Source organism: Ictidomys tridecemlineatus, chromosome 12, assembly GCF_052094955.1.
Source record: "Ictidomys tridecemlineatus isolate mIctTri1 chromosome 12, mIctTri1.hap1, whole genome shotgun sequence".
NCBI classification, from domain to species: domain Eukaryota; kingdom Metazoa; phylum Chordata; class Mammalia; order Rodentia; family Sciuridae; genus Ictidomys; species Ictidomys tridecemlineatus.
Genome location: NC_135488.1, coordinates 29,693,221 through 29,711,484, shown reverse-complemented (window position 1 = coordinate 29,711,484; position 18,264 = coordinate 29,693,221). Strand labels below are relative to the sequence as shown.

Genomic DNA, 18,264 nt, shown 5'->3' with positions numbered 1-18,264 from the left:
AGGGTCTCCTTCCATTTCCATGCAATTTCCCTTCTCTGTCCCTTTCCCTCCTACCTCTCATCCCTGTTTAATGTTAATCTTCTTCTCATGCTCTTCCTCCCTGCTCTGTTCTTAGTTGCTCTCCTTATATCAAAGAAGACATTTGGCATTTGTTTTTTAGGGATTGGCTAGCTTCACTTAGCATAATCTGCTCTAATGCCATCCATTTCCCTGCAAATGCCATGCTTTTATCATTTTTTAGTGCAGAGTAATACTCCATTGTGTATAAATGCCACATTTTTTTTTTATCCATTCATCTATTGAAGGACATCTAGGTTGGTTCCACAGCCTAGCTATTGTGAATTGTGCTGCTATGAACATTGATGTAGCAGTATCCCTATAATGCGATCTTTTAAGGTCTTTCGGGAATATGTAGATTGGAGCTTACTTTTTCTTCTATCAGACACAGAGTCTCTGATTTGATATCAAGCTCCTTGATCCCTTTTGAGTTAACTTTTGTGCATGGCGAGAGAAAGGGATTCAGTTTCATTTTGTTGCATATGGATTTCCAGTTTTCCCAGCATTTGTTGAAGATGCTATTCTTCCTCCATTGCATGCTTTTAGCCCCTTTGTCAAATATAAGATAGTTGTAATTTTGTGGATTGGTCTCTGTGTCCTCTATTCTGTACCATTGGTCCACCCGCCTGTTTTGGTACCAGTACCATGCTGTTTTTGTTACTATTGCTCTGTAGTATAGTTTGAAGTCTGGTGTTGCTATACCGCCTGATTCACTCTTCCTGCTTAGAATTGCTTTTGCTGTTCTGGGTCTTTTATTTTTCCATATGAATTTCATGATTGCTTTATCTATTTCTACAAGAAATGCTGTTGGGATTTTGATTGGCATTGCATTAAACCTATAGAGAACTTTTGGTGATATTGCCAATTTGATGATGTTAGTTCTGGTTATTAATGAACAGGGTATATTTTTCCATCTTCTAAGATCTTCTTCTATTTCTCTCTTTAGGGTTCTGTAGTTTTCATTGTATAAATCTTTCACCTCTTTTGTTAGGTTGATTCCCAAGTATTTTATTTTTTTTGAGGATATTGTGAATGGGGTGGTTGTCCTCATTTCCATTTCAGAAGATTTGTCGCTGATATACAGGAATACTTTTGATTTATGTGTGTTGATTTTATATCCTGCCACTTTGCTGAATTCATTTATTAACTCTAGTAGTTTCTTTGTAGACCCTTTTGGGTCTGCTAGGTATAGAATCATGTCAACCGCAAATAGTGATAATTTAAGTTCTTCTTTTCCTATTTTTATGCCTTTAATTTCTTTTGTCTAATTGCTCTGGCCAGTATTTTGAGAACTATGTTGAACAGAAGTGGTGAGAGAGGGCATCCCTGTCTTGTTCCAGATTTTAGAGAGAATGCCTTCAATTTTTCTTCCATCAGAATGATGCTAGCCTGAGGCTTAGCATAGATAGCTTTTATAATATTGAAGTATGTTCCTGTTATCCCTAGTTTTTCTAATGTTTTGAACATAAAGGGATGCTGTACTTTATTGAATGCTTTTTCTGCATCTATCAAGATGATCATATGGTTTTTATCTTTAAGTCTGTTGATGTGGTGAAAAACGTTTATTGATTTCCATATATTGAACCATCCTTGCATCCCAGGGATGAATCTTACTTGATCATGATGCACAATCTTTTTGATATGTTTTTGTATCCGATTTGCCATAATTTTATTGAGGATTTTTGCATCTAGGTTCATTAGAGATATTGGTCTGTAGTTTTCTTTCTTTGAAGTGTCTTTATCTGGTTTAGGAATCAGGGCGATGTTGGCCTCGTAGAATGAATTTGGAAGTTCTCCCTCTTTTTCTATTTCCTGAAATAGCTTGAAAAGTATTGGTATTAGTTCTTCTTTAAAGGTTTTGTAAAACTCTGCTGTATACCCATCCGGTTCTGGGCTTTTCTTAGTTGGTAGTCTTTTGATGGCTTCTTGAACAGAAGTGGAGAGAGAGGGCATCCCTGTCTTCCTCAATTGATATTGGTCTGTTTAAGTTGTGTATATCCCCCGAACTCAATCTGGGCAGATCAGATAACTTAAGAAATTTATCGATGCCTTCACTATCTTCTATTTTATTGGAGTATAAGGATTAAAAGTAATTTCTAATTATCTTCTGTATTTCTGTAGTGTCTGTTGTGATATTGCCTTTTTCATCCCGTATGCTAGTAATCTGAGTTCTCTCTCTTCTTCTCTTCATTAGCATGGCTAAGGGTCTGTCGATCTGATTTATTTTTTCAAAGAACCAACTTTTAGTTTTGTCAATTTTTTCAATTGTTTCTTTTGTTTCAGTTTCATTGATTTCAGCTATGATTTTAATTATTTCTTGCCTTCTACTACTTTTGCTGTTGTTTTGCTCTTCTTTTTCTAGGGTTTTGAGATGAAGTGCGAGATCATTTATATGTTTTTTTTTCTTTTTTTAAGGAATGAACTCCTAGCAATGAATTTTCCTCTTAGAACTGCTTTCATTGTGTCCCATAGATTATGTTGTGTCTTTTGGGATAGAGGGAGTAAGAAGGAGAAAAACAAATAACAAGGATAGAAAGAGAAAAAAGAGGGTGGGAAAAAGAAAATAAGAGAAAAAAGAAATAAAAGGGGGGAGAGAGGTGGGGCATATGGAATTCCTCTATATTACATTATTCTGGTGACTCAGTTGTTAAAGACCTTTTTCATGCACAATTCTTGGTTTCACATATGTTGAGGTTTCGAGGACCAGAGGGGGAAGGGTAGAGGAGACTGGATGAATGGATGAAAAGAAAGAGAGAAGATAAAAAAAGAAAGAAAAAAAATGCCTCTCAGAACTCTGTTTTCATATCTTCCAGTTGGTGGCATTGTCAATTCCTAGCTGGAGTCTCTGGGTTCAGGGTGGTGGTGGTAGTCAGTATGAGAGGACTTGAACTTCCACCTGTGGCCTCTCCACTCTTATTCTCTGAGATGTAAACCAGGTGCCTGATCCGCTGAAGAACCAAACTGGTAGCCACGCCCACCGGTTGTTGAGTTTTAAGGGTTGGTGGGAGTTTCCAAGATGAGTTTCATCATTTTTTCTCATAAGGTGTTTGATGAGGTGGGGGGTGTTGGGGAGACCTATGTTTGTCCAGAGCTCAGTCAGGTGACCGTATGGGCAGGCGGCTCCTCCAGTTGGGGTGGTCTGTCTACCTCTCTGGCGGGCAGCTGTGCCCCCTCTCCGGGTCGCATGGTCTGCCGACCGTGCAGGCGGGAGGCTGGGCTCCTCCTCCAGTTGGGGTGTACAATTATTTTTGATCTGTACTAATTTAGTAGGTAAGGAAAAGATGTAGGTCGTTTTAAGTTATATTCTTTGATAAGTAGTGTTATTGTTTAAAACAATATTCTAGACATTTGATGTTTTTCCTAACAATTTGTAAGGATACTTTTTGGGCAAGGAATTAACCCTTCTGTCTTTTAAGTTGGTAACATTAGTTCTAATCTATGTACTTGTGAGTAGAAAAACAAAGACCTTTAGTCTAATTCTTCCCAACATGAACCCTATTTCTGAGGCAGTTCATATACACATGTCCTATTTAGGAAGACGACGCTGCCTATCAAGGGTAGTTTAAGAGAACACCATTGTGAGCGTTTGGTAACATTGATTTATTGTTTTTTTTTCCCTCAGTTTAATAAAGAGAAACAAGACACTTCTTAAATACTGATATGACTGCAGAGGCTGGTTATTTTCCAATGGTTAGAAGTGTGAGTGGCATTCACAGCCGGGGTTGGAAGCAACAAAGCATTCGTTATGTTTTGGAGTGGTCTTTTTTGGTCACTGTTGAAAATTTCCAGGTGTTTTAAAGCACCTGGAAGGATAAGGGTCACATGCTTTGAAAGCTCTAATACCTGATAATAACATTCTGGTCTTTGTGGTTTATTTTTGTTCCTTTGTTTGTCTGGCATGAAAGGTGGATTCAGCATGTGTGGGGCTAGGCACAGGTGCTCAGTGGGAACTTGGTGCTCGATGTCTTCCGTCACTCAATCAGCAAACCCCAAAGAACTTGAGCGAGAAGCCCAGAGAGGTGCCTCCTGTTGTTCCTCCTGCGGCAGATGCTGTTCCTCCTGCTTTGGTGTCCCCAGCAGTGTGCCAGAGCATAGCTCCTCCTACTCCTTTGACAGCCCAGCCAGTGACAGAGTCCAGGTAAGTCAAAGCCAGTCCTGGAGATGAGAGTGGTGTAAATGGCATCTGTCAGGTTCTTTTTTATGACCTGCAGTATCAAGAGCATTATGTAAGAGATGGGGTATCTCTATTAAAAAATGTTTTTCTTGCAGTACTGGAAATTGAACCTGAGGGTGCTTTATCGCTGAGCAACATCCTCATCTCTTTTTTGGTTTTGTTGTTCCTGAGAGTATGTACTAAGCTGCTGAGGCTGGCCTCAAACTTGGGCTTCTCTTGGCTCAGCCTCTTGAGTAGCTGGGATTACAGGTGTGTGCCACCATACCCAGCTAAAATGATTTACATGAATATGTTGTTGAAAAAAATTATCAAAAAAATTGAGCCCAAAACTTTCAAACATGTGTATTTTATACCTCTTTAGAGGGATCTATCCCTCTTCTAGATTTTAGATTTGTTTGTCTTCATACTTTTCTTCTGAATTATAAATTAAAATTTCCTGAAACGCAAGTCGCTCTGTATTTGAAGAATAAACACCTATAGTTGGAATTGCCTTTTGCCTCCTGGCTGTGGCCAAGGCCTGCAGGGGACATTACTCCAGGCAGTGGCTGGCATGCCCTCGTACTCCTTTTGTCCTCCCACGGAGCAGTATGGGATCCATGTTTGTGAGTCCATGTCACAAGCCACGTCCACACTATTGTGAAAGTTTTTTTCCCCAATTTTGAGAGTTTTCTGGGTTTCAGATATTAGAATTAATGTCACATCACTTGTTGTTTGTTTTTATCTTCAGTCACTGTGACTGTCTTGCAACTTGTGATTTGATATGATATTGTTTAATTAAAAGTGCTTTGTGCTTTTTCCTTCACATTTTAATGACATTCCTTAAGGGAATCCTGGGCAGTATGAGGTGAGGCCCCTGCCCCTAGTGTACTAACCACAGCTTTAATGCAAGTGGTTTGCATAGCTTTCTTATCTTTGTTGGTAGCTATTGTTTTAAAATCTGGATGTTAGCCTGAGGCTGTGGGCTCATCAGAAAGGTATTCGCTCAGCTGAGGCACATTGGTGCCTCCACCTTGTTGGGCATCAGTGCCCAGTCAGCCCCTTATGCTGTACAGCAAATGAGCCCATTGGAACTAGGAAGCCATTGTCCTGTCCTGCCACAAGGAGGGCTGGTTGTTGTGGTGCCGAGACACAGAAGTGACACGACATACTAGTGTTCCATGCCTGGCCTTTATCTGTAAGAGTGTTTTCCTCAAAAAGAACTGAAGAGAAAAAACATTTCATTTATTTACACCGTGGATCTAAGCAGCTTCATCTGTGTTTCAGCAACAGGCTGTGATTGTTGACCAGCTTCTTTTACTATTATTTCTTGAGAGTTAATGAGAAACTCTCTTGTAAGACATGTTGATTCTTGTGTGTCTCAGGGTTTTCTCTTCCAGATGTATGAGTCAGAGTGCTCATGGATTCCAGCCACAGAGTGGAGCAGAGACCAAAGAAGGTGAGCTTCATGGGGGTCTCTTCATCCTGGCCTGCTGGGGCACACTCCTTGGGCTGTACTGGGGCTATGGGACAGGAAGCCTTCTGACCTTACTAAACCTAAGCGTTAGGAATCCTCTTCTTAGAATCCAGGGGTTATTTCAGCCCCAGACTATTGAAAACAATGGTATTAATTGTAAATATCTTATCAGTTCAGAGTTCTTTGAAAGATTAATTTATGCAAGTTTTTCTATTAACTTTCTCAGTACATTAATCTAAAATGAGTCATGTTAGTTGGGTCGAGTAAGAAAGGTGATTCAAAGTTTAACTACGAATACTGTTCTCCTGTCTGGCACCACACTGGAAGTGTGTGCATAGTTTATTAAATTACTTGGGACAGTGTGGGTGTTCCCTTCCCCCTGCAGGTGGCTGTGGCATTCTTTCCATTGACTATTAATGAGGGTGGGCCCTCTGAAACAGCTGGAGACTCATTCTATTCAACTGAGACTTGGTGCCTGCTTGCTGGATGCTGGGCACCAACCATTCTACATCGTTAGAGATGGAATCTTGACAAAACAATGAAAATCCCCCCAGGAATGAAAGGCTAATATTGAAGTAAGGGGTTAGATTTCAGAGAAGGTGAACAGGGAAGATGCTGGTGAGGGTAATGCCTGCATAGAGGAATAGGGAGGGAGCTACTCATGCAGCCACCTCGGAGAACCAGTTTTCAAGCAGAGGAACTGCAGATGCAGAGCCCCCAGGCAGGACTATCCCTGGTGTTCTAAGCACAGTAAAGAGGCCAGAGCTTCAGGGCGAGCAGGGCAAAGAGGAATACACTGAAACCTGGGCAAGCAGGGCCCAGGCTGTGTGGGCCTTGTACACCACTGGCTCAAGCTGAGTGGGATGGAAAGTGGTCTAGGACTGACAGTGGGGGGGTGGGGGTTACACTCTGACCACAAGCAGACAGTACTTGAGACATGGTGGAGCTCAGGATGCTACCTGTGACAAAACTCTAATTGGTTTGATCTCAGGCCAAACACCCGGTGTCTTTGAGCCTTCGCTTTATTTTGTGTGAAACTATGATTCTTGCCTCACCTACTTTATGTATTCTTACAAAGATAAGTATGTGGGTCTGGAGTGATGATTATTGACAATTACGGTTACCACGGTAACCTGGTCTAATTGTCGTAAGTTATTGAAGCAGTTGTGTGCCTTCTAACACGTTTTAAATGACCTGATGATCCTGCTCTTGGTCCTGTTCCTTTGCCAGTGTATGAAACGCACAAGGTGGCCAGCGCAAGTTCTTTCCATGCGACTCCAAACACGTCACTGGGAATGGTTCAGGCAACACCCTCCAGAGCCCAGCCCTCGCCCACGGTGCACACCAAGGAAGCACTGGGTAAACCATTTTGTTTGAATGTGTAGCACCTTAAACTATAAAAAATTTAAACTCTTTTGCAATCTGTTGATGGATATTCTTTCTGGTTTTTAGGTTTCATCATGAATATGTTCCAGGCTCCTACACTTCCTGATGTTTCTGATGACAAAGATGAATGGCCATCTCTAGACCAAAATGAAGACGCATTTGAAGCCCAGTTTCAAAGTAATAATTTATTTGAAAGCTAATTGATGCATTGTACTGTGGGTGGAGCCCAGGCATTGTCAGGGATTACCTAAGATGTGGCCTTGCCTTGGTCATCACAGAAAGTGCATGAAATAGAAGTGTGGCAGAGTTGGACAAGGTTTTCATGCGTGTGGTAGAGTTGGGGTTTGCATTATGTTGGGTTGGGTTAGGTGGGTTGGGTTGCTATAACAGTGATATCTAAAGGAGGATAAAATCCCCATGGGGAGGTACATCAGGAAGAGCTGAGTAGTCCAGGAGTGATTTGAGGCCTTCTTGGTAGAAAAGTGGCCAGATGGTGGTTGGAGGCCAGCAACTAGCCCTCTTACCTAGGGCCAGGGGATTCATGCTGGGAGCCAGAGATTGTAATAAAGATCAGTAGGATCCATTTGGAGTTGGGAGAAGAGATTTTTCTTAAAGCAAATGAAAACTAAAACCACTGAGAGCTTTTATTGAATGAGTCAGGTGATAATAGAAGTGGCATAGGAGAATGATGAACTGTGTTCTTGATGTGTGGCAGTCATTTGGGACCTGAGGCTGCCCAGTGATTATAGTTAAATCACTTCATCCCACTTCAAAGTGATTTGCCTTACCACCTAGTATTTAAAAACTGATGCCAGTTCTTTTCTATAAGCTTTTCCCCTCTACCTCCCACTTCATTTGTAGTTGAAGTTTTAGTGTAAAGGGTCATGTTTTTCCTAGAACAGTCATGAAATACATTTTTTATTCTCTTGCAGAAAATGCAAATTCTTCTGGGGCTTGGGGAGTCAATAAAGTTGTCACTTTGACATCTGCTTTTCCTATTTTTGAAGATGGAAACAAAGAAAATTATGGGTAAAGAAACATCAAGTTAATATATCACTGGGGGGACACATGTCATACTGCCACAGGATGCCTGGAGGTGCCTGCAGGACTCAAGATGGTGAGGCAGCAGGGAGGGAATTTGGACTGTCTGCCAGGGTGGTCTGGTTCTGGCCCAGCTCTGCACTGATAAGCCTTTCTACCAACAGCTGGGAGCTTGTTGCCAGTGTTCTGCAGAGCCACAGTGCTGTGCATGGGTTCCAGGAGGGCAGAGCTCCAAGTGAAAGCACAGTAGAAAAAGGAAAGCATTAGAATTTGTCAAAGAACAGGATTCTCTGGTTTGAAATTGTTTCAGAATGTAGAGGAATCAGTGCAGCTGTCCGTACTGTGCTGTTTACATTTGCAGGATTGATAAGTGGGAAAGGAGGCAGCTTACACTGGGTAACGCTGCAGAGAGAATGTTTTAAGGCAGAGGCACATGATACTAGAGAGTGGTTAATAGTTTAAACTATGGAAAAAGAGGTATCTGGGTGAATTACAAGTGTCTTGGTATGGAGGAAATTCACACCGAGGCAGAATGGAGAAAGCATGACCAGCATGCAGAGAGAAGTTCCCTATCTCAGCCAGGCACTGGGAAAAGAGCTAAGGTGTTTCAAGGCATCCAAGGTATTTTATTGGCCATGCTTCTAATTGTTATTTTGTTCCTAAAAAAAAAATTGTAACAATTTAAAAACTAACAAAAATTGCATTTTCTACCCTCTCTTTGGTAACTGTTAGTCAACTTATATTTACATAGTCAGTTCACTTTTTCTGGAAGTGCAATAGTAAGAAACCCCTTAATAAATGAGGGGAGAATCTTTCTAACATTAGATCAAGTGGTAGCATTTATTTCATCACCATATTTTGCTGTTTTTGATTTTATAAATCTTTTCTTTAGGTTACCACAGCCTAAAAACAAGCCCACAGGAGCCAGGACCTTTGGAGAACGCTCTAGCAACAGACTTCCTTCAAAACCAAACGTAAGCCAATCTCTACTTCATCTGACACAGATCTGCCAAGTGATTATGCCACTCAAATGGTGTGATGTCTATAAAACCACAATATATTGTGCGAAGTAGAAAATCGTTATTCTACTTATTAGAATACTTGTTATTGTTCTAATATTGCTAGAATATTGTTTGACAATTATTTGAATACCTGTGATGTGCCAGATATCTAATATGTATAGGAAATAAAAATGTATTTGATATGATCCTTGCCCTCAAAGAGCCTTCCCTCTAGTAAGAACAAGCCACCTGGGGATATTTGTTTTTCCTAGACGGAGGAAGTGAGGCCTAAGTGGAATATCAGTGAGAAACCCAACAAATCTGAATCCAACTGAGATGGACCATCCTCAGCACAGCTCAGCAGGCACCCTTCACTGCCCAGTAGCCCACTGCATTCCACTACGGTGGCCTTTGTGTCCGTCCTCATTGACTTCCACCCTGGTCCTAAGTATACCCACAGTGTGCTCGATCCCCAGCCCCTGCCTGACCCCATGGCAGTGAGGCACCATTGAGAGCCACTGGCTCACCAAGCACCTCACTAGGACACCAAGTCCTGGCTCCTATTTGTAGTCCCTTGGGGGGTTGTTTGGATGAACTATTGCCTGGCTCCCTAATCCCTCTGATGATCTATTGAGCTTAAAATTTTCACAAATAATGAAGTGAATTGCAGACATAGTGCCATCACTTTAAAGGTACATTTTGTTGAACTATTACTTTTACCAAACCCACAATGCATTTTCCATATATCCTGATGCTAAACATAAGCCAGTACTTTATCTTATATCATCTGAAGAAGCAATCTGCCAGTTTCGCCTCCATTGGAAGAGATGGTGGATTTTATGAAGACAATGCAGAAGATATAAAAATTATGTGTGAGAACCAAACCCACATAAGTACAGTTATCTCATACTAGATAAAGGCACCATAAGCATACATTGAAGAAAAGATAGCCTCTTAACAAATGGTGCTGGGAAAACTGGAAATCCATCTAGAGCAGAATGAAATTGAACTCATATCTACTAGAAGAAAACTGGAAATCCATCTAGAGCAGAATGAAATTGAACTCATATCTACTAGAAGAAAATGTAGGCCCAACTCTTCATCATGTTCACTTAGGAACCAACTAAAATGCATGAAGCAAAATCAAGAATCAATAAATGAGATGGTGCCAAACTAAGAAGTTTAGCAAAGTAAACAATTGAAAACATGGAGAGAGGGAGAATTCTCTCCCCTACAGAATAAGAGAAAATCTTCTTCATCTGCCACTCAGGTAGAGCATTTCTCCAGCATATGCAAAGAAAACCCAAAAAACATAACACCAAAAAATGAAATAACCCAACAGTAAATAGTTAAAGGAACACAACAGGCACTTCACTGAAGAAGAAATACGAAAGGTCAAATCATATATGGAAAAACACTCAACATCTGCAGCAATTAGAGAAATGCAAATTAAAACTACACTGAGATTCCATCTCACTTTAGTCAGAATAGCAATTATCAAGAATACAAGTAACAATAAATGTTGACAAGGATGTGAGGGAAAAGGTCTACATCCATTCCTTATGGGACTGCAAATTGGTGCAACCACTCTGGAAAGCAATGTGGAGATCCCTTAGAAAACTTTGAATTAAACTACCATTTGGCCCAGTTATCCCATTCCTTAGTTTATACCCAAAGGACTTAAAAACAGTACTACAGTGACACAGCCACATCAGTTCACAATAGCTAGGCTATGGAACCAACCTAAGTGCCCTTCAGCGGGTGAATGGATAAAGAAAATGTGGTATATTTACACAATGGAACATTACTCAGGTATAAAGAAGAATGAAATTATGGCATTTGCTGGTAAATGGATGGAACTAGAAGCTATCATGTTAAGTGAAATAAGCCGATCCCAAAAAAACAAGGCCAAATATTCTCTCTGATATTGAAACGTTAATAAAAAAGGTACTTGTCATTCCGTTTCTCTATATGCTTAACAAAACACTGTTGAAATTTTAAGGACTGTTTGCTAATCTTGTTCTCAGAATGTGCTGTCCCTAACTGTGGACTGTCTGCTAATCTTGTTCCCAGAATGAGCTGTCCCCAACTGCCAAACTACAAAATGTAACTTCTCTCGCTGCCCTCTCCAAGGAAAGTATATAAGCTCTGCTCAAGCTGTTCTCAGGGCTCTATCTCTTTTTGCTATAGAGAGAGCCCTAGCATGCTGGTCTCCAAATAAACCCACCCTTCTGCTTTTGCATAAGACAGTCTCTTGCGGTCTCTTACTCCGACGTTTCGCCGGACCCTTACAATATGTGGATGCTAATACACAATAAAGGTGGGAGGCAAACAGAAGTTCATTGGATTGAAGGAAAGGGATGTAATGAAGGGAAGGGATGGAAGTAGAGAAGACAACAGAATGAATCCGATATAACTTTTCTGTGTTCATATATGAATACACAACCAGTATAACTCCACATCATGAACAACCACAGGAATAGAATCCTACGTTATACACCATGTATGTATAATATGTCAAAATACGGTCTACTGTCATGCGTATCTAAACAAATTAAAAAAATAAAAACCATGGGTGGCATTGTAAGGGCAACCAAAGGGGGTCATGAGCTATGGACCTGACTCAGCAATTTGTCTTTCCCTACAGACTCTAAAAAACTTGACCCGTAATTCTGTTCTTGGAGAAGTGCCTGATTCTAGGGGCTGGGGCAAGAAAAATACAAGATAAGTCTGGAGCATATTGTGCTAGAAAATTAAGGAAGGATTTTGGGTTTTGTTTTTTCCTATAAGAAAACCAAGAAAGATGTGGCATATCAAAAGAATATAGATGCCAACCTGAATGAGCCAATGGCTAAACCTAGAAAAATTTGAACAATAAGTAGAATAAAGTAATATTGAATTATCACCCAAGAAATAAAACAGATATTGATATAAATAAAAGGGAGCAAAGGATGATTCTTCCTTAGAGAAGAATTCCAAGTGATGTGGAAGGCATCATTAGAGTCCCAATAAAATAAATGCTATAGGCAAGATCCACTAAGGAACAGATATTGGTGAGTAAAACTTCAGGAAGAAACAGGCACTTCTGGAGCTTCCAAATATCTCACCACTGTTGATTCTGCGGTGGTTTAACATTTGTCCACAAATGCTTTAATGACATCCTAGAAGGTGGAGTTTAATTTACCTCCCTTGAGTTTGGGTAAGACATTTTTCCCATTCTCTAACAAATAGAGAATGGGAAAAATGGTTTCCCGTGAGGAAACCTCACAAATGCCTTCTCAGTGATTGGGTTTAACCTCACCAGGAACAAGCCTTGTGGCTAGCTAGCATGCATCCCCACTGTATAATGAGAAGGTCCTTTACCCCAAGTTTTCCCCAAAACCTATAATTCTAATCTACATGTGAGAAAACGAGCCCAAATTAGGGGGACATTCTGCACAGTTCCTGACTAGTGTTCACAAATTTCAGTGCAAGGAAAGAGTAGGAAGGACTGATAGATGTTCATAAACTAGAGGAGACAAAGTCAACAGGACAGTCCACATGCCATCCTGGACTGGATCCGGGACAGCCAAGGGATATTGGAGGGGACTTGTGAAATCCAGATAAGGACTGATAGCTACAAGTGGTGTTTAACTTTTTGAAATGTGCCAGGATCTAGAAGAAATTGACACTAGTGGGAGCTTAATGAAGGTTATATGAGACTGTGCCACCTTTGTAATCTTTCTATAAACCTGGAATTTTTTTTTCAAATTTAAAGAAAAATGTAGAATTAAAATAAAAAATGTGACCCTTGTGTTGTAGTTCCACTGAGATGTATTAAAGATGAGGGGTAAAATGTTTTTTGGGGACAAAATCTCGCTGTGGTGCTCAGACTGGTCTCAAACTTCACGTGATCCTCTCACTTCAGGCTCCTGAATGGCAGGGATACATTCTGTACCACTGCACCCAGCTTGAAGTCTTAATGTCTAAATTTCACAGACAAAACAAGAAGATGGCGATTATTTTTCAGCTCCTCCTTTGTTGTAGGAAGTGCCTCATTCTGAAGAGTTTTTGGATGATTCAACCGTCTGGGGTATTCGCTGCAACAGAACCCTGGCACCCAGTCCTAAGAGCACAGGGGACTTCACCTCTGCTGCCCAGCTTGCATCTACCCCCTTCCACAAGCTTCCAGCAGACGCAGTGAACAATCTGGAAGATAAAGGTATGCGACATACTTTTTCAGTGTCTGTCTTCTACAAACATTAGTATTAGTTGGTTCATTACTATTATAGTGTTCTTGAAAATTCTAAGGGGGACGTTCGAAAACCATAAAGGGGCTTGGAATCCATTAATTGTTTTTTTCTTTGGCATACTAACTTCATAAAGTCCACATATTTTGAAAATTTAATAACAGATCATAGGTAGAAATGGGGGAAACTTATAGAAGCATATAAAGGCAAATATACAAAGTCCAAACCATTTGTACAGGAGTATGATTATGTTTTTCAAAAGTCAAGAGGGGAGCACTACAGATAATTATTTGAATGCTAAAAATACTAAACATGGTTTTTAATGAATAAAAAAATAGCCAATTTTGGTCCTTGATACATTTCTATAAATTTTTATTATTTCAGACATGCAGCCAAGGATACATTACACATAAAATAATTTTGTTTTTTAGTGTTTTGCTTCAAGGGAATAATGACAAAACTCACAAATAGTCTTTTATTTCTACTGCATCCCAAATATAGCACCCTATATAAAAGAGATATATATCTCTGAATTGAACCCTGATATGTGGCATTACATTGAGCACAGATAATTATTAGTTTTTTATTACCAACCTACAGTATAAATATTATGAGATCTGGGACTTTGGTACCATTTCAGTGACTACCAATTTACCAGCCAAACTCTGTCACTGCTGGTACTTCTTAAAAGCAATAATGAAATAACTGCCAAGGAATTTCACTTCACTAATCTCCTGAACCTGGCTGTGACCTGTCACCCATGCCAGTGACCACCTGTGTGGTCATCCTGTCTGGAGTGGACCTGCTGCTCTCTGGACTCTTTGTTCTTGAAGGATCATTATAGATCAGATGTCAAAACTGAAGTGCTCCCCTGTACGAGAGGGTTGAGTGATCTTGATTTTCCGCATCTTATCGCACTTTGCCATGGAACACTATTTTGAAATTATAATGAAAGTCATCATATAAAGGAATTCTAGAATTGTAACCATGTCAAATGGTATGCGCGTGCATATACATGCATGAAATGTTTGTGTCTCTCGTTTTTGTGTATTTCAGAAAGCATGATAGCAACGCAGTGCACCCATGTGCCGTTGAGTTCTTGTGTTGAGAATGTGGTGGAGCCCTTGAGAGACAGAAAGTTCAGGTAACTTGCAGTTGTGCCCTTCTCTGCATTTCCACTTGAGCTTTCCATGAGCTTTCCTTTTCCAGATGTAAGAGAATGCCTAATCCCATCCTAAACAACTCATAAAGTGCTTAACAATTGGCAGCTTGTAGTCAGAAGGTCCTCTAAGCCCAGTAATGAGCCCCCCTCTTGGTATCAGGACAGTGAGAGAAGCAGCTAGGGTGACAGAGTCTGCAACTGACTTGTACTCATTTGGGGATTAGAACTGGAAAGCCTTTTACCAAAAAGAGACCCTGCCATGTGAAGACTGTTGCAGAACTGGGCAAACACAGAATTGCTTTTCATACCCAGTAAAATTGAGAAAATTGATGACTTCCTTTAAAGAGAAGAGAAGGTACTTAAGCCTCCTAAGGAATAAGCAGTAAAGGTAGACTCGGCACCGTAAACCCCACCATGTCTGCGCAGGCTGTAAACCTCAGAGATCCTAACCAAGGCTGCCATCTTCTGGGTAACTATTTTATTCTAGACACAGTACTTACGCTTTTCCTGGACTCTGTCTTTCAGTTAGCCCTTATAATAACTGAGTTGTGGGGACTATTCTTTCTTTTTCCATTATAGATAAGGAAATTGAGTCTCAGATAAATTATTGACTTAAAGTCATAAGGCTGCAAATTTACAGAATTGGAGTGTGAACCTGTATTTGTCTGAGTGCTGACCCCTTCTTCTCACTGCCTCCTATTAGAAACCCACAAGGCACAAGTTCAATTAAAAAGCAAAAATATATTGAATTTGCATTAATTTTATTATTGATGTTAATCACTTTCTATATGTTTAGGTTCATTTATTTTTTTTTCTTAAGTAATTTCTGTTCACATCTTTTATCCAATCATTTGTTTATTTGGGTCACAGTTGAATGAGGTTTTTGATAACAAGAGCCATCAGGAGTGGCTAAGCCCAGCCAGACCTTTGACTCACAAGAATGCCATAAGCCATCCTTGATGTAAGATTAACTTAGAAGTACATAGGGCAGAAATCCCAGTTGCTGGCTGGGTGCATCCTACCCAAGGAACTGTTGTCTTTGGCCCCATGTGACAGTTCAGTTGCAAGGAAGCAAGGCTCACATGAACCAAGTGCAGGATCCTCGCTTAAGAGCCTTATGCAACACCTCCATCAGGTCCCAGGGTGCCCATGAGAAAACCCACTGGGCACAATTTCAATTAAAAACCAAAATTTATTGAATTTGCATTATTTTATTATTGGTGAGTTAACCATTTTCTACATGCTTATGCTAATTCATTTTTTTTTCTGAAAAATGAATAACTGAAACTATGGGTTCCTAGCAGATATTTGTAATTCTACTCCAGATACAGTTAACCAGTGAGGGTTATTTTTAACCATAACCAATGGTGACAGAGTAAGTTTTTAGGGGAAAAGAGCTAACAGTTAACAGACTCAGATTCTTATGGACAAGAGAGAAAGATTTTGTTAATCATTTATGCATTGACAGTAATTTGGATACCCATGTTACCAGTATCGGTAGTATAAGGTATGGAAACAATTTTTCAATGTACAGGTAAGGTACCCCTAGTGTCTATTTGAGAAGCCAAATAGTGGCCAGTACTATTTGAACTATCATGGTCTTGGGAAACTAGGGAATACTAAGAAATTGTTGCAGTTGAGAAAGGGACATATTTATTTGTGATGTATATGTATAGATGTAAGGGTTAAATGTGGGTGTAGAGATATACATGATTGATTCTCATTGTTCCTTGTAGTGTATACTGGACACTTGTCCAGGGGAAATACATGCTTATCCTGTTGCCATGTTTGTTTAAAGTCACCTTATTTAACACATATTACTCATGACTTACATTGCACTTGTGCCTGGATGAGGCTTACCTGTTTTCTCTGTAAGGCATCTCAGAGCCTTCTATGTTTAGGAACAATAGACACACTTCAGCAAAACACCTGAAATCCCAACAAAAAGCACAGAAATGCAAAAACCATGGCATTAGACTCCAAGCAGGGCAGTGAGGAGCATAAGCTGTAGGCTTCACCTTGCTCCACCTGGCCTGGGAACACGCACCCAGATTTTTCATTTCTCTAAAGTCTGCAAATGACTGAAAATTATAGAATGTTGATCTGGATGTTTACGTAAATTTTAACACATAGGTGCATTCACAAATCTGAAACCTATGAATGGGAATCAGCTGTGTATGCATGTATATACACACACCCATATGTATGGAAATGTGTAGGATTTTGTTAGATTGTGGTTGACATTTTTTTGTTGTCTGAATGTTATAAAAGAAGTCATTTTTAGAAAGAAGTTAGATATCCAGTCTTGATCATAGCAGTGCTGCTGAGATACCCTTTCTCTCGACATTCCCTGCTAAATAATACCAAGCATATCACCACCCCCATTTATCTAGTATATCATCATGTCTTTGATTTTTATTTCTATTAATATTGGACTAGCTTTGTATTTGCCTATAGTTGTGTAAGAAAATGATTTAATCAACTCAAGCTGTGCAGCATATTTGAAGTGACATTCCTAGAATGAAAAGGAAACTCTGTTGTAGAACTTTTGTGTGATCAAGTCCATTAGGCTTCTAATAATAGGGTGTTTTGATTTTCTCTATAATTTTCTTCACATCCAGTTCAATTCAAGAGAAGAGCCCAGAAGGCACATGCCCCAGAGACCTCTCTTTGGCATCCTTGTACCATTTCAGCCAGCCTGCCCCGGGTGCTGCACTTACCCAGGAAGCTGTACGGGGCCTTGAAGCTTGTAAACTCACAGACACTGACCGTGCCGTTGTGGAGGACCTGTCCGATGCCAGTGCCAGGCCCCAAGAAGACCGGATGCAGATGGGTCCCCATGGGGATGTCAGTGCTCCAGGTGTGCACAGAGGCTCAGGCTTAGTCATGCCATTAGGACCACAGCATAGGAAGAGCTGTTCTGTGGAAGAACTCAGAGGGGGACCCGTGTGCCATTGAGTAGAACCTACAGTCAGACACTTCTCACTGTACTGAAGTGCAGTCCAGTAGGAATGTACTTGAAGGGCAAATCGATCCATTTTAATTTTAGATTTCAAGTTAAGTACTGTTGGAAGAGGGAATTGGAATTCAAGGGCCTACTGTGTGTCAGGCATTTAATCTAATGCTGTTTTCCCCACTTTACAGAAAAGTCAACAGAGGGTCAAGATTAAAGAGATCCCTCCTACTACCCCTTGTCACCCAGACAGTCTCACCTACTGGTAGAGAATATGGACCAGAGATAGAGTGGCTAGGGGACAAGGCTAGGTTCTACCCTAGCAGTCCTTTCATAATTGCCACTAATAAGAATACGTTATTATTCTAAGTTGGAGAGAAACCTTCATCTTCCCTTTAGAAATTGTTTTCTATCTTAGACCAAAGTACAACTCATGTGCAAATTGTGTTTTGTGGGTATGAGTGGGCAAGCAGTTAAAGACCGTGTATCTGTCTGAGCACATTTGAGGTCACTAACCAACCCCATCTGTGCCTTAAATGTGCAGCCATCACTGCTAAAGGCAGGACCTAGCATTTTAGGTGAGCGGAGTGAGATGCAGATGATATCCCTTTGTCACCCTGAATGTTGATTTAAACTTTCAAATCCAAAATGGCAGATGGTCAACTGCACAACTCCCAGTTCTGACTTTTGGAAACAATTCTCTATTACTTGAATCAATGCTCTCTAAAGGATGAGACTTTTGAAAGCTTAATTAATGAATGAATGTCTCCACTTGCTTTATCTAAAATTTATTAAGTAAAATCTTTGA

General features: G+C 40.3%; 1 pseudogene across 1 annotated transcript in view; it reads left to right on the top strand.

The window, feature by feature from the left end:
* LOC144369150 (mitotic checkpoint serine/threonine-protein kinase BUB1-like) overlaps positions 1 to 18,264 on the top strand; it is a 79,514-nt pseudogene that overhangs the window by 25,290 nt on the left and 35,960 nt on the right. The window contains exons 9-17 of the transcript XR_013428624.1: positions 3,963 to 4,195; positions 5,593 to 5,666; positions 6,915 to 7,043; positions 7,137 to 7,247; positions 8,003 to 8,099; positions 9,004 to 9,085; positions 13,139 to 13,313; positions 14,398 to 14,485; positions 17,125 to 17,363. The product of XR_013428624.1 is annotated as a mitotic checkpoint serine/threonine-protein kinase BUB1-like (transcript). The remainder of the gene's footprint in view (positions 1 to 3,962; positions 4,196 to 5,592; positions 5,667 to 6,914; positions 7,044 to 7,136; positions 7,248 to 8,002; positions 8,100 to 9,003; positions 9,086 to 13,138; positions 13,314 to 14,397; positions 14,486 to 17,124; positions 17,364 to 18,264) is intronic.